At 42.1% G+C, this 15,200-nt stretch overlaps 1 pseudogene; it reads right to left on the bottom strand.

The window, feature by feature from the left end:
* Positions 1 to 15,200, bottom strand: part of LOC122552560 (immunoglobulin superfamily member 3-like) — a 201,646-nt pseudogene that overhangs the window by 73,696 nt on the left and 112,750 nt on the right.

The following is a 15,200-nucleotide window of genomic DNA, read 5'->3' as shown; positions in this document are numbered from 1 at the left end:
ATGTGGAAATGGTTACTGTATCAGATTATTCTCAGGTATACAAGACTTACCTGTTACAGTCAGCTGGGTTCCATTCCCACTGATGTCTCCCCACACTTTACAGAAATAGACCCCAGTGTCACTGGGCTGCACGTTTGTGATGGTCAGAATGAAGCTGTTATTGGAGGATTCTCTGGAAGACTGGAAACGCTCAGTAAATCCTGGGCTCCATTGTGTAATGTTCCTCATGTCATATGTTAAAACCCACTCCTTCTTATTCCCTGATTGCTGCCGGTCCCAGTGAACATTGGTGTGTGTCACTGTGGCCTTCTTCATGGTGCACTGTAACCGGACAGTATGACCCTTGGTGACACGTTCCAGGACGGAAGACTGGTGAAGGACTGGGACACTTGCATCTTAAGAGTTAAAGAGAAAGGACAGATGGTAAGAGTATCAGAGTGAACCAGTGGGGTTAATTATTCAAACTAACCATGAGATTATAGACCATAAGGACATAGGATATAGGAACAGAATTAGGCCATTCAGCCCATCAGGTCTGCTCTGCTTTTCGATCATGGCTAATATGTTTCAATCCCATTGTCTTGCTGTCTCCCCATAACTATTGAGCCATTTGCTCTTAAGAGCCTGTCTATCTCTGTCTTAAATATACGCAATGACTTGGCCTCTACTACAGCTCTCTGCAGCAATGAGTTCCACAGATTTACCACTTTTTGTCTGAAGAAATTCCTCTTCATCTCAGCTGTAACTGATTGTCCCTTCAGTGTAAGGCTGTGTCACAGATCCTACTCTCTCCGATAAACATCTTCTCCCTGTCCACTCTATCCAGGCCTCTGAGTATTCTGTGATGAGACAAACTGTATTCACTGCTTACAATGTGGGCTCCTCTTCATTTAGGAAATGAAACGCAGACTGGATGACCACTTCTCAGAAGACCTCCATTCTGTCTGCAAAAAAGGCCCTAATCTCCCAGTTGCTTGCGAGTCCAACACACCATCGTGTTCCCTGGCCAACATCTCTGTCTCAGTCTCACTGCAGTGCTCTCGTGAATCTCAGAGCAAGCTGGAACAACAGTACCTCATTTTCCACTTGGTTACCCTGCACCCTTCTGGAATTAATATTGAGTTCAACAATTTTAGAGTGTGAGCATCTTTTCCCATGCTTTCCCCCTCCCCCATAAACCAGGCTTTATGATTACCATACACTACCCATTGTCAGCCATTAACTGTCCCAATCAGCAGCTGCTGATTCCCCCAGACTGGCCATAACCCCCTTCTTTGTCTGTCCAACTGGCTCTATCTCCATCTATCATTTACCTTCACCCTCCTCCCCACCCCATTTTCTGGATAAAAACCATCATTTTTCCTCATTGCCATTAGTTCTGTACAAGGGTCACTGGACCCAGCATATTAATTCTGATTTCTCTCCACAGATGCTGAGATTTTCCAGAAATTTCTGTTTTTATCCTCAGAAATGAAATCAGCAAGTCTCTGAGTGTTACTGTTTGAAAGACAATGTAGTAATGAGGAAATAAAGATGATTCCAAATGCCAGGTGATGAGGAATAGACAGTGATCCATTGGGTGGTCATTCCATCTGAGACCAGAATGAAATTGTATAAACTAACTCATGAAATTCCAATGGCAGCTCATTTAAGGATGAGGAACACACAGTCAAAAATCTTAAAACATTTTTAGTAGTCAGGATTATAGAAAGATGTTACATTTTACCAGACAGGCTGGTCAATGTCAGGACTTGGGGAATCTCCAACCCTCAATTAAAGCTTCACCTTTAATACTGATTGCAGTTTTTGAAGAACCGTTTAGCAGGGTCTTAATAGATTGTGTCGGAGCCCGACCTAAATCCAGGAATGGCAACCAATGGGTCACTGCAGTGATTCAAGAAGGCAGCTCAGCACCACCTTCTCAATGGCAATTAAGGAGAGGCAATAAATGCTGGCCCAGCCAGTGACACCCACATCTCACAAAACAATTAAATAAATTGCTGAACCTGAGCTCAGCTTCCTCACCACAGAGAATCCACCTCTGTGATCACTCTTCAAGAGCTCCTCAATCTTCTTGATCACAAACTGATGTCCCATTCATTCATTGGGTAAGAGGTTATTACTGGAGGAGATTGTCATGTAAACTCTACTTACTGGTGATATTGAGCTGGCTTCCTGTCCCATAGATCCTTCCCCAGACTGAGCAGTAATAGACCCCAGCGTCACTAGGCTGCACGCTTTTGATGGTCAGAATGAAGCTGTTACTAGAGGAGTCTCTGGAAGATTGGAATCGCTCTGTGAATCCTGGGTACTGTTGTGTGGAGCCACTTCTTGGATGTGTTAAAACCGGCTCCAGAATTTGCTTTTGGGACAGTCTGTACCAGTGAACATTGGTGTGTGTCACTGTGGCATTCCTCATGGTGCACTGTAACCGGGCAGTGTGATCCTTGATGATACTTTCCAGGCTCGGAGACTGGAGAAGGACTGGACCATTGTTACCTTTGAAGAAAAAAGTAACAGTATGTTTATTCCCACAAGATTCCCGGCTAGATCTAATGGAATACAGGGAGAGCTAGCCATTTGGATACAGATGGGCTCAAAGGTAGAAGACAGAGGGTAGTGGTGGAGGGTTGTTTTTCAGACTGGAGGCCTGTGACCAGTGGAGTGCCACAAGGATCGGTGCGGGGCCCTCTACATTTTGACATTTACATAAATGATTTGGATGCGAGCATAAGAAGTACAGTTCGTAAGTTTGCAGATGACACCAAAATTGGAGGTGTATTGGACAGCGAAGAGGGTTACCTCAGATTACAACAGGATCTGGACCAAACGGGCCAATGGGCTGAGAAGTGGCAGATGGAGTTTAATTCAGATAAATGCGAGGTGCTGCATTTTGGGGACGTAAATCTTAGCAGGACTTATATACTTAATGGTAAGGTCCTCGGGAGTGTTGCTGAACAAATAGACCTTGAAGTACAGGTTCATAGCTCCTTGAAAGTGGAGTCGCAGGTAGATAGGATAGTGAAGAAGGCGTTTGGTATGCTTTCCTTTATTGGTCAGAGTATTGAGTACAGGAGTTGAGAGGTCAGGTTGCGGCTGTACAGGACATTGGTTAGGCTACTGTTGGAATATTGCTTGCAATTCTGAACTTCCTATCGGAAAGATGTTGTGAAACTTGAAAGGGTTCAGAAAAGATTTACAAGGATTTGAGCTATAGGGAGAGGCTGAACAGGCTGGAGCTGTTTTCCCTGGAGCGTCGGAGGCTGAGAGGTGACCTTATAGAGGTTTACAAAATTATGAGGGGCATGGATAGGATAAATAGACAAAGTCTTTTCCCTGGGATCGGGGAATCCAGAACTAGTGGGCATAGGTTTAGGGTGAGAGGGGAAAGATATAAAAGAGACCTGAGGGGCAACATTTTCATGCAGAGGGTGGTACGTGTATGGAATGAGCCGCCAGAGGAAGTGGTGGAGGCTGGTACAATTGCAACATTTAAGAGACATTTGGATGGGTGTATGAATAGGAAGGGTTTGGAGGCATATGGGCTAGATGCTAGTAGGTGGGACTAGATTGGGTTGGGATATCTGGTCGGCGTGGACAGGTTGGACCGAAGGGTCTGTTTCCATGCTGTACATCTCTATGACTCTATGACTCTAAGAGCAGACTCTCTGTACTGCCATATTAAAAGGATCTGACAAGGTGATAGGAGTTTTCAGTTAAACAGAGAGAACACGTTGTTGCACTGAATGTTTGAGATGCATCTGTGATTGATTCAGATAAAATAATCAATCAATATAAAGAGAAATAAATAAATAAACAGTGTGTTAAATGAATTTTTCTGAACTCTCGTCAGAATTTGATCAACATTTTGGACATGCCAAGCTTGCTGCAGCAGGATCAAAACTCAGATTCATTTCCATCCAGAAAGATAAGGGCAGCAGACAGATGAGAACACAAAACTGGCAAGTTGCCCTCCAAACCACTCATCATCTTGTTTTGGGAATATATCATTATTTCTTTGCAGTGACTGTAATGAGGTCAGCCAAGTGGACCTCATAGAACACGAGTTCCCTGACTGGGACTATTAACTTAACATATCTGAAAAACCCAGCAGCTCATCCCAACTTCATGATGCTATTCCAAATATTTGCAACAATCCTCATAGACTTCTCTTGGAACAAAAGGTAAAATTAAACACAGGGTCATACTGGAGAGAAGTCAGAGAGAGGATCAGCATGGAGCTGCTTCATTGGGTCCAGCAGTTTACAACTGTCTGACTGCTTTCAGTGAATAGACAAACTGCCAAAACCAAACCAAACCAGAGAGAAGCTGCGTATCACACCTCCCCCCTGAAAAAGGAGAAGAATCAATATCCAAAGAGGACTTCATTTAAAAACCATTAGTCCTAAATTTAGTACTTTATAACACACATATACGTTACATTAACAATAATCACGCAAACGTGATCTACTACATTCTGTTTGTCTGTTTACTCCTGCCATTGAACGTGTTCGTTTTTCATTCGGGTCTCGACAATGCATCGACAGTCATGTTTTCGCTATCTGCCACATGTACGATTTTCAAACTGAATGGCTGTAACAACAAGCTCCATCTAAACAAGCTGGAATTTTTGTCCTTAAATTTCTCCACAAATCTCAATGGGTGATGTTCAGTGTAAATGATTGTTTCTGATATGCTCCTGGTAACATGAACAATGAAATGTTGTAAAGCCAACACTAAGCTCAAAGTCTCCTTCTCAACTGTCAAATATTTCTGCTGATGAATGTTTAATTTCCTGGAGAAATACCCAATAGGTCTTTCTATCTTCTCGTCATCTTCCTGCAAAAGCACAACACTGAGACCCACATCACTTGTGTCAATAGCCACCTTGAATGGCTTTGTGTAATTAAGTGTAGCTAATACTGGGACAATGGTTAACACAGCTTTCAGGCTGTCAAATGCCTTCTGACAGTCGGCTGTCCACTGAAACGTCTTGTCTTTCTTTAGCAATTCAGTGGGTTAAGCAGCCACACTGCGAAATTTGGTACAAATTTTCAATAAAATTCACTCAATCCTAGGAATCATAGTACTGCTCTTTTTGTCGATAGTGTGGGAAACTCTCCAATTACATTTGTTTTTGCATCGCGTGGGGCTATTTGTCTTTGTCCAATAACATGGACCAGAAGGTGACTTGGACTTTGACAAATTCACTTTTCGCCATGCATCTCACCAAGCCTGCCATCTCAAGTCGATCGAACAATTCTAAAAAAATTTCCCAATGTTCCTTCCAGGTGTGACTAAAAATCACCAGGTCATCTTTTTATCGGCGGCAGTTGGAATGGGAGAAGGGACAGTGAGGACCAGAGGCCCGATGGGTAGGTACGTTTTAAAAGGTATAAAGGTTTACCTCGTGTTTAGGCGGATCACACACTGAGCAGGAGCAGACATGGGACTGCTGGATAAGTGAGGCTTTATAGTTGGGTGGTTGATTTACCCAAAACATTACTCGGGTAGTGTCTCCCACCCAACTTCCTCCTCTAATCAAAAAAAAAGTTTGTGTGCGCCAATTGATTAGGTGACTTTTTAAAAGTTTTTTCAGTAGTCTTGTTGGGAATTTAGAACAGTGGGAATTGAGGTTAGGGCAGTTAAATGCTCCTCCTGCAGAATGTGGGAAGTAAAGGTCACCAAGAGTGTCCATGCTGACTGCATCTGTGAGAAGTACACCCAACTCCAGCTCGGCAGAAAATACATTAAGGAAATAGAGCTGGAGCTGGATGAACTTTGAATCATTTGGGATGGGGAGGGGATTATTGAGAAGAGTTAGAGGGAGGTCGTCACACCTCACATAAAAGAAGAAGGTAGATGGGTTACCATCAGGGGACAGAATGGGCCACAGCAGGCAGTTCAGAGATCCTTTGTAGCCATTCCCCGAAACAACAAGTACACCTTTTTAGATACTGTTGAGGACTGATGACTTAAGAGGGGTAAGCATTAGGGCACAGGTCTCTGGCACAGAGTCTGTCCCTGCTGCTCAGAAGAGAAGGGGAAAGAGGTGCAGAGCATTAATCATTGGGGACTCCACAGTGAGGGGGATAGGTAGGAGGTTCTGTGGGAATGAGAGAGACTAATGTTTGGTGTGTTGCCTCCTTGGTGCCGGGGTTTATGATGTCCCTGATCCTTATGGGGGAGCGGGAGTTATCCCAAGTCATGGTCCACATAGGCACCAATGACACAGGTATGACGAAAGATATGGATTCAAAGCAGAAATTCAGGGAGCTAAGGTGGAAGCTTAGAGCTAGAACAAATAGAGTTGTTGTCTCCTTTTTTTTGTGCCTGTGCCACATGCTAGCGAGGTGAGGAATAGGAAGAGAGAGGAGTTGAACACGTGGCTATAGGAAAGGTGCAGGTGGGAGAGTTTTGGTTTTTTGGATAACTGGGGCTCTTTCTGGGTGAGTTGGAACCTCCTCAAACAGGATGGTCTTCATCTGAACCAGAGGGGTACCAATATCCTGGGGGGAAAATTTGCTAATGCACTCAGGGTGGGTTTAAACACATTTTAGCAGGATGATGAGAACCTAAATTGTAGTTCAAGCATAGTGGAGGATGAGAGATGAAGTGAGAACTAAGATTTCAAGATCGCAATAAGGCACTGGCAGGCAAAAAGTTGGTTTGAAGTGTGTCTACTTCAACGCTAGGAGCATCTGGAATAAGGTGGTGAGCATGCAGCATGGGTTGGTACCTGGGATTTTGATGTTATGGCCATTTCACAGACACGGATAGAACAGGGACAGGAATGGTTATTGCAGGTTCCAGGATTTAGATGTTTCATTAAGAACAGAGAAAATGGTAAAAGATGGTGTGGCACTGTTCATCAAGGACAGTATTACAGTTGCAGAAAGGATGCTTGAGGACTTCTCTACTGAAGTAGTATGGGCTGAGAGACAGGAACGGAGAGGCTAACCTGTTGGGAGTTTTCTCTAGGTCTCCAAATAGTTCCAGAGACGTAGAGGAGGGGAAAGCAAAGATGATCCTCGATAGGAGCAAGAGTGACAGGATAGTTGTTATCGGGGACCCTAACTTTCCAAATACTGACTGAGATTACTATAGTTCAAGTACTTTAGATGGGTCAGTTTTTGTCCAATGTATGCAGGAAAGTGTCCTGACACAATAGATCAACAGGCCAACAAGGGACGTGGTTGTATTAGATTAGGAACTGGGTAATGAAACTGGCCAGGTGTTGGATTTGGAGGTAGGTGATCAATTTGGTGATAGTGACCACAATTCGGTTGTGTTTACCTGAGTGATGGAAAGGGGGGTATATACCGCAGGGCAAGAGTTATAGCTGGGAGAAAGGCAATTACGATGCAATTAGACAAGATTTCGGATGCAAAGCATGGGGAAGAAAAATACAGGGGTTGGGCACAATTGAAATGTGGAGCTTATTCAAGGACCAGTGACTGCAGGTCCTTGAGAAGTATGTACCTGTCAGGCAGGGAAGAAGTTGTCGAGTGCGGGAGCCATGATTTACTGAGGAAGTTGAATCTCTTGTCAAGCCAAAGAAGAAGACTTATGTTAGAATGAGATATGATGGCTCAGTTCGGGCACTTGAGAATTATACATTAGCCAGAAAAGACTTAAGAAAGAGCTAAGAAGAGCCAGGAGGGGACATGAGAAGTCATTGGCGGATAGAATCAAGGAAAACCTGAAGTTCTTCTATGGGTATATCAGGAATAAAAGAATGATAAGAGTAAGATTCAGGCCAATCAAGCGTAGTAGTGGGAAGTTGTGCAGAGAGTCAGATGAGATGAGGGAAGCACTAACTTAGCACATTTCATCTGTATTCACATTAGGAAAAGACAATATGGTCGAGGAAAGTACTGAGATACAGGCTACAAGATGAGATGGGAGTGAGGTGCACAAGGAGGATATGTTAGCAATTCTGGAAATTGTAAAAATACATAAATTCTCTGAGCCAGAGGGGATTTACCCTAGATTCTCTGGGAAGCCAGGGAGGAGATTGCCGAACTTTTGGCTTTGATCTTTATAGCATCATTGTCTACAGGAATCGTGGTAGAAGATTGGAGGATGGAAAATGTTGTTCCCTTGATCAAGAAGAGGTGTAGAGACAACCCTGTAAATGATAGACCAGTGAGCCTTACTTCAGTTGGGGGAAAATGTTGGAAAGAGTTATAAGTGATAAGATTTATAATCAACTAGAGATGAATAAGGTGATTAGGGATAGTCAATATGGTTTTGTGAAGGGTAGGTCACGCCTCACAAACCTTATTGAGTTCTTTGAGAAGCTGACCAAACAGATTGATGTGGGTAAAGTAGTTGATGTGGTGTATATGGATTTTAGTAAGGTATTTGGTAAGGTTCCCACGGTTTGCTATTGCGAAGGTATGGGACTGAGGGTGATTTAGCGATTTAGATCAGAAATTGGCTAGCTGAAAGAAGACAGAGGATGGTGGGTGATGGGAAATGTTCATCCTGGAATTCAGTAACTAGTGGGGTACAACAAGGACCTGTTTTAGATCTGTGGTTTGTCATTTATATAAATAATCTTAATGAGGGCATAAAAGGATGGGTTAGTAAAATTTGCAGATGACACAAAGGCGAGTAGAGTTGTGAATAGTGATGAAGGATGTTATGGGTTACAGAGAGACACAGATAAGCTTACAAAGATGATCTGTAAAGCTGGACTGTGAAGTAGTAAATGGAGTTTAATGTGGCAATGTGTGAGGTGATTCACTTTGGAAGGAGTAACAAGAATACACAGTACAGGGTGAATGGTAAGATGCTCAGTCATGTAGGTGAGCAGAAAGTCCTCAGTCTAAAGGTACATATATTGTTGAAAGTTGCCAACCAGATTGATAGGGTTTTTAAGAAGGCATATTAGCTTTTATTGGTAGAAGAATTGAGTTTCAGAACAATGAAATCATCTTGCAGCTGAACAAAACACTGGTGCAGCCACATTTGGAATGTTGTCTACAGTTCTGGTCACTGCATTATAGAAAGGACGTGGAAGCTTTGGAAAGGGTTAAGAGGAGATTGACTAGGATGTTGCCTGGTATGGAGGGAATCTCTTACAAGGAAAGGCTGACAGACTTGAAGCTGCTTTTGTTAGAGAGAAAAAGGTTGACAGGTGACTTAATTGAGACATGTAAAATAATCAGAGGGTTAGTTAGGTTGGACAGTGAGAGCCTTTTTCCTCAGATGGTAATGGCTATCACAAATTGAGGGGTGACAGACATAGGACAGATGTCAGAGGTAGGTTCATAACTCAGAGAGTGAGAGGGGCATGGAACACACTGCCAGCAACAGTAGTAGCCTCATCAAGTTTAAGGGCATTTAAATGGTCGTTGGGTAGGCAAATGGACGAGAATGGAATTGTGTAGTTTAGATAGACTTCAGATTGGTTCCACAGGTCGATGCAACATCAAGGGTTGAAGGCCCTGTATTGTGCTGTAATGTTCAATGTTCTATGTTCTATCTGCATATATATGACACAATTAGGTAATCTGGCAATGGTTAATCTCTGAAATGTGGCTGACACATTTTCATACCAAGTGGCATGACTACAAACAGATACAGTCCATTTGGTGCTATGAAAGCCAAAATTGCCTTTGCCCTTTCTGACAAAAGTACTTGCCAGTAACCTCTGAGTAAGACCAACTGAGAAATATAAGTTGCTTGTTACACCTTCTCAACAGTCTTCCAAAGGTGGAATCAGATAGACATCAGTCTTTGTAACTGCATTGACCTTGCAATAGTCCGCTCATATCTATTGGGTACCATCTGGGTTTGCCACCATTACTGTGGGTGAGCTCAAGTCACTGTAACCCAATATGATTATGTCATCTTGGAGCAAGCATTCAATCTCCTTTTCAACCTGTGCCAACTTTAGAGGGTTAGGTCAACAAGGATGTTGCTTAATTGGAAAAGCATCTCCTATGTCTACATCATGCATAATTGGAGAAACTGAGGACCGCAGATGCTGGAGATCAGAGTCAAGAGTGTGGTGCTGGAAAAACACAGCAGGTCAGGCAGCATCTGAGGAGCAGGAGAATCGATGTTTCAGGCATAAGCCTTTCATCAGGAATGAGGCTTGTGGGCTGGGAATGCTGAGAGAGAAATGGGAGAGGGGTGGGGCTCTGGGGGCAAGTTAGCTGAGAATGTGATAGGGAGATCATCATAATTAGGTTCGTACTTCCCAGCTTATTTTCACATATCTCCCCATTTGATAATCTTTCTCTTTCAGGTCATTTCGATTTTTCTTTGTAAAGTAATTCAATTTTATCCCAATTTTTGACAACTTTCTCATTGTCTAATTTATTTTGAGGAATGTCCACTTAAGAAGCCACTGAACTTGGTTATTCGCACTGTGTTGTATCCAATAGCACATTCTCCCCTTGCTTTTTATCCCTGTCAAAGTACCTTTTGAGCATATTTGCATGACACACTCTGTGAGATTTCTTTCAGTTTGGAGTCCTCATCAAATAGTTCAGTCATTCAATTTCCTTTTCACTTGATAAGATCGACTAAACCTTGCTTTTAAAGGTTCAGCTAAGATGAAAGGTCACACTAAAACCTTATTTCCATCAGCAAAATTGCACGTTTTTGAACTTTTTTTGTCAGCTTTTTGTTTCATTGTATGTTGTGATACTTTTAAATACTATCTCACCAACCTTCCCACTCTCTTTCATCATTGTCAAAAAATCGTCACATTGTCCAAATATGTGGTCTCTGAATTATAAATTAACAATTTCTCCTTAATCAATTTTAGTGGACCACTCACTTCATGCCCAAAAACTAATTCAAATCATCTGAACTTGGTTGATTTGTTAAAAGCATCTCTTATTGCAAAATGTACAAATGGAATTCCCTTATCCCAATCATCTGGATAGTCTTGACTATAAGTCCTCAACATGGTCTTTATTGTCTGATGTCACCTTTCCAGCACTCCCTATGACTCTGGATGGTACACAGTAGATTTGAATTGTTTTAGTCTTAAGCTGTCCATAACTTCCTTGAATAAGTTAAATACGAAGTTTGATCCTTGATCTGATTGCACCTCTGTGGGAAGTCCGTAACTATTGAAAAATGTGAATAATTCCTCTGCAATGCTTTTAGCTGTGATACTGTGAAATAGAACGGCCTCTGGAAATTGAGAGGATGCACCCATTATTGTTAACAAATACTGATTCCCACTTTTTGTTTTAAGTAGTGGTCCTATGCAATCAATTAAGACTCTTTAAAAAGTTTCCTCAAATGCAGGAATCGGTAATAAAGGTGAGGGTTTTATTATTGTATGTGGTTTTCCAAATACCAGACATATATGACATGTTTGGCAAAATTCAACTGCAAACTTATGCAGTCCAGGCCAGGAAAAAATGTTTTCTATTTTAACTTGAATTTTTCTCACACCTAAATGACCCCTAGTGGTAACTCATGTGCCTTTTACAACACCTCCATTCTATAACTCATTGGCAAAACGACTTGATGAACTTCTGCCCATTTCTCCTCTGTCCGAATATGGTTTCTACTGGAATTTAATTCAGATAAATGTGAGGTGTTGCATTTTGGGAAAGCAAATCTTAGCAGGACTTATACACTTAATGGTAAGGTCCTAGGGAGTGTTGATGAACAAAGAGACCTTGGAGTGCAGGTTCACAGCTTCTTGAAAGTGGAGTCGCAGGTAGATAGGATAGTGAAGAAGATTTTTGGTATGCTTTCCTTTGTTGGTCAGAGTATTGAGTATAGGATTTGGGAGGTCAAGTTGCGGCTGTACAGGACATTGGTTAGGCCACTGTTGGAATATTGCGTGCAATTCTGACCTCCTTCCTATCGGAAATATGTTGTGAAACTTGAAAAGGTTCAGAAAAGATTTACAAAGATGCTGTCAGGTTTGGAGGATCTGAGCTATAGGTAGAGGATGAACAGGCTGGGGCTGCTTTCCCTGGAGCATCGGAGACTGAGAGGTGACCTTATAGAGTTTTACAAAATTATGAGGGGCATGGATAGGGTAAATAGGCAAAGTCTTTTCCCTGGGGTCGCGGAGTCCAGAACACGTGGGCATAGGTTTAGGGTGAGAGGGGATAGATAAAAAAGAGACCTAAGGGGCAACTTTTTCACACTGAGGGTGATATGGGTATGGAATGAGCTGCCAGAGGAAGTGGTGGAGGCTGGTACAATTGCAACATTTAAGAGGCATTTGGATGGGCATAGGAATAGGAAGGGTTTGGAGGGATATGGGCCTTGTGCTGGCAGGTGGGACTAGATTGGGTTGGGCTATCTGGTCGGCATGGACGGGTTGGACCGAAGGGTCTGTTTCCATGCTGTACATCTCTATGACTCTATTAAGACTTCATTTTTAAGGTCATAACATTCAAGGATACATTCAAATTCTTTTTCTGTTTATGCCTTTTGATGCTGTAAATTTTCATTTTTCTGCTGTAACTCAGTTAATTTTCCTGATCTAAAGATGTCTGCATTATCATCTGTCTGCCTCTCAATTTGTGTAAACCAGCTGAACAAACAGGGTCTCTACTAATTCCACTTGGACTTTCTTCTCTGAAATCTTTGCTCTCAACTGGTGACTTTGTGGCCTCATTTCCTACATTAGGAAAAATCCCAGGATATGTGACCTGCAATAATTCTACTGCCTGTTTTTCCAGTGTCTGTCCAATCACTGGAGGTAGCACTCTGATCTGTGAGCCAGCTATATTGTGAGCAAGGACAAATTGTATTCCTAGAGCTAAGAGTTTGTCCAGTCTTCCGACCATGACTTTTCTATTCTTCACTGGACATTCTGAGCTCACTTTACATAATTGAGCACTTCTTGTCTCACCTTGAATTCCTGGTACTAGCACCTTTTCTGGCAATAGTCTTTCAGAAGGCATGGATAGGTTGGACCGAAGGGTCTGTTTCCATGCTGTACATCTCTATGACTCTATGACTCTATCCCCTCATCTTTCAGCATCACAGATTGAGAGGATCCTCTATCTATTAATATTGTAACTTCTTTACCTGCTATTCCTGGCCTATGCTGGTAAAGTTTACCTTCGCAGTTATATGGTTCAAGAAGATCTGGTACTTCCTCCTTAACCAACCTCCGATCAGATTGTACATTCTTATGCAGCTATCTAGCCTCCATTGTGCTTTCTGTTACCACTCCAAAAAAAAGTCACTGGCTTATCCTGTTTTTCAATATCTGGCTTCCTCACCCTTTTCCTCACCCACCAACACTGTGATTTCATGTGGCCTTCTTTATTGCGGTGAAAATCCTGAAGCTTTTTAATTTCTCTTTCCCCTTCAAGGATTTCCTTTTTAACCTGTGGCAAGTTATCCTTATGATCATCACTGAGATCTACCTTTCCCTTCCCACGCAAGGATTTCTCTTTTCCCCAATTTCTATCCTCCATGGATTGAAATTGATTTTGGAAGCCAAACTTTGATTTATGAACCAACTTATAATCATCAGCCATTTCAGCTGTTATTTTGCCATTTTAACTCTCCGTTCTTCCACATTAGTTCTCATAACTTCAGAAAGTGAATTTAAAAATTTTTTAAACTCCTCCAAAATAATTGTCTCTCGAAGAGAGTCACAGACTTGCTCAGTTTTTAATGCCCTTATCCACCTCTCAAAATTACTTTGTTGGTATGTTACCTCCTTACATTCCTGAAACATTGCCTGTCGGCCTCTGGCACAATCACATCTGCACCGAAGATGGCTTTCTTCACCTCCTCTTATGCCCCAGATAGCTCCTCTGATAGTGATGCGAATACCTGACTAGCTCTACCTGCAAGTTTTGTTTGGATCAACAAAACCCACATGGTCACTGGCCATCACATTTGTTTAGCTACCTTTCCAAATGAGTTGAAAAAGGCTTCCACATCTTTCTCATCAAATTTGGGCAATGCTTGAATATATTTAAATATTTCTCACCAGGCCTTTGGCTACCATGGTTTTGCTCATCCTAACTCTCGTCCTCACTCAGCTCACCTATCCTTTCAAGTTGACTTCCCTGTCGAAGTGCCAATTTTTGAAGTTCAAGCTCCCTCTCATTCTTCTTTATCTCTCTCCTTTTCTTTCTCTTCTCTTTCTCTTGCTCTTCCCTTGCTCTTTCTCTCTCTTTTTCTCTCTCTTCTCTTTTTCCTTTTGTTCAATAACATGATCCATTCTTTTTCTTATTGTTCTGCTGAAGTGATTTCTTCTTTTTACCTTTCCTCTGCTTTTAATCAGAATTCAAACTGTTTCATTTTCAATTACATTTTAACCATCCCGAAAGATTTATATGGCATTTCCAGTAAATGTAAATGCTGCATTATTGCTGTAATTATCTCTCCTTTCCTCAGGAAGGGAGGCAGCTCCAACCCCATTTTACTGAGGCAAAAGTGAGGACTGCAGATTCTAGAAATCAGAGTTTAGATCAGAGTGGTGCTGGAAAAGCACAGCAGGTCAGGCAGCATCTGAGGTGCAGAAAAATCAACATTTCGGGCAAAAGCCCTTCATCAGGAAAGGACTGATGAATGGCTTTTGCCTGAAACATCGATTTTCCTGCTCCTGGGATGCTGCCTAACCTGCTGCGCTTTTTCAGCACCACTCTGATCTAAACTACATCCGTTAAAGCTGAATTTCCAGGCTAAGTGCCAATTTCTAATGATCAAGCTCCCTCTCTTTCTTCTTTTCCTCTCTCTCCATTTCTACCTGTTCTCTTTCTTTCTCTTGCTCTTTCTTGCTCTTCCCTCGCTCTTTCTCTCTTTTTCTCTCTCATTTCTCTCTCCTCTTTTTCCTTTTGTTCAATAATGTGATCCATCCTTTTTCTTATTGTTCTGCTAAAGTGATTTGTTCTTTTTACCTTTCCTCTACTTTTTTTCAGAATTCAAACTGTTTCATTTTCAATTAAATTTTAACCATCCCTAAAGATTCTGATAGCATTTCCAGCAAATGTAAATGCTGAGCTATCGGTGTTATTATCTCTCCTTTCCTCATGAAGGTAGACAGCTCCAACCCTAGCTTATCTGCTAATTCCAGCAGCTTGGCCTTACCCACATTTTGTAAAACTCCCAACCACACTTCTTCCACCCCCAAGGAACCTCTTGGTGACCGAAAGAGCCATTGCTATTCCAAGCACTGTTTAAATCAACTGAATTCAATACCTGGAACAAAAGACACTAACACCTACCACTCACTGCCT

The sequence above is a fragment of the Chiloscyllium plagiosum genome, unplaced genomic scaffold (genome assembly GCF_037043375.1).
Source record: "Chiloscyllium plagiosum isolate Xiang-an unplaced genomic scaffold, Cpla_swu_hap1 HiC_scaffold_10, whole genome shotgun sequence".
NCBI classification, from domain to species: Eukaryota; Metazoa; Chordata; class Chondrichthyes; order Orectolobiformes; family Hemiscylliidae; genus Chiloscyllium; species Chiloscyllium plagiosum.
Note: the sequence above shows the minus strand (reverse complement) of the source record. Positions and strands in the feature narration are given on the sequence as shown.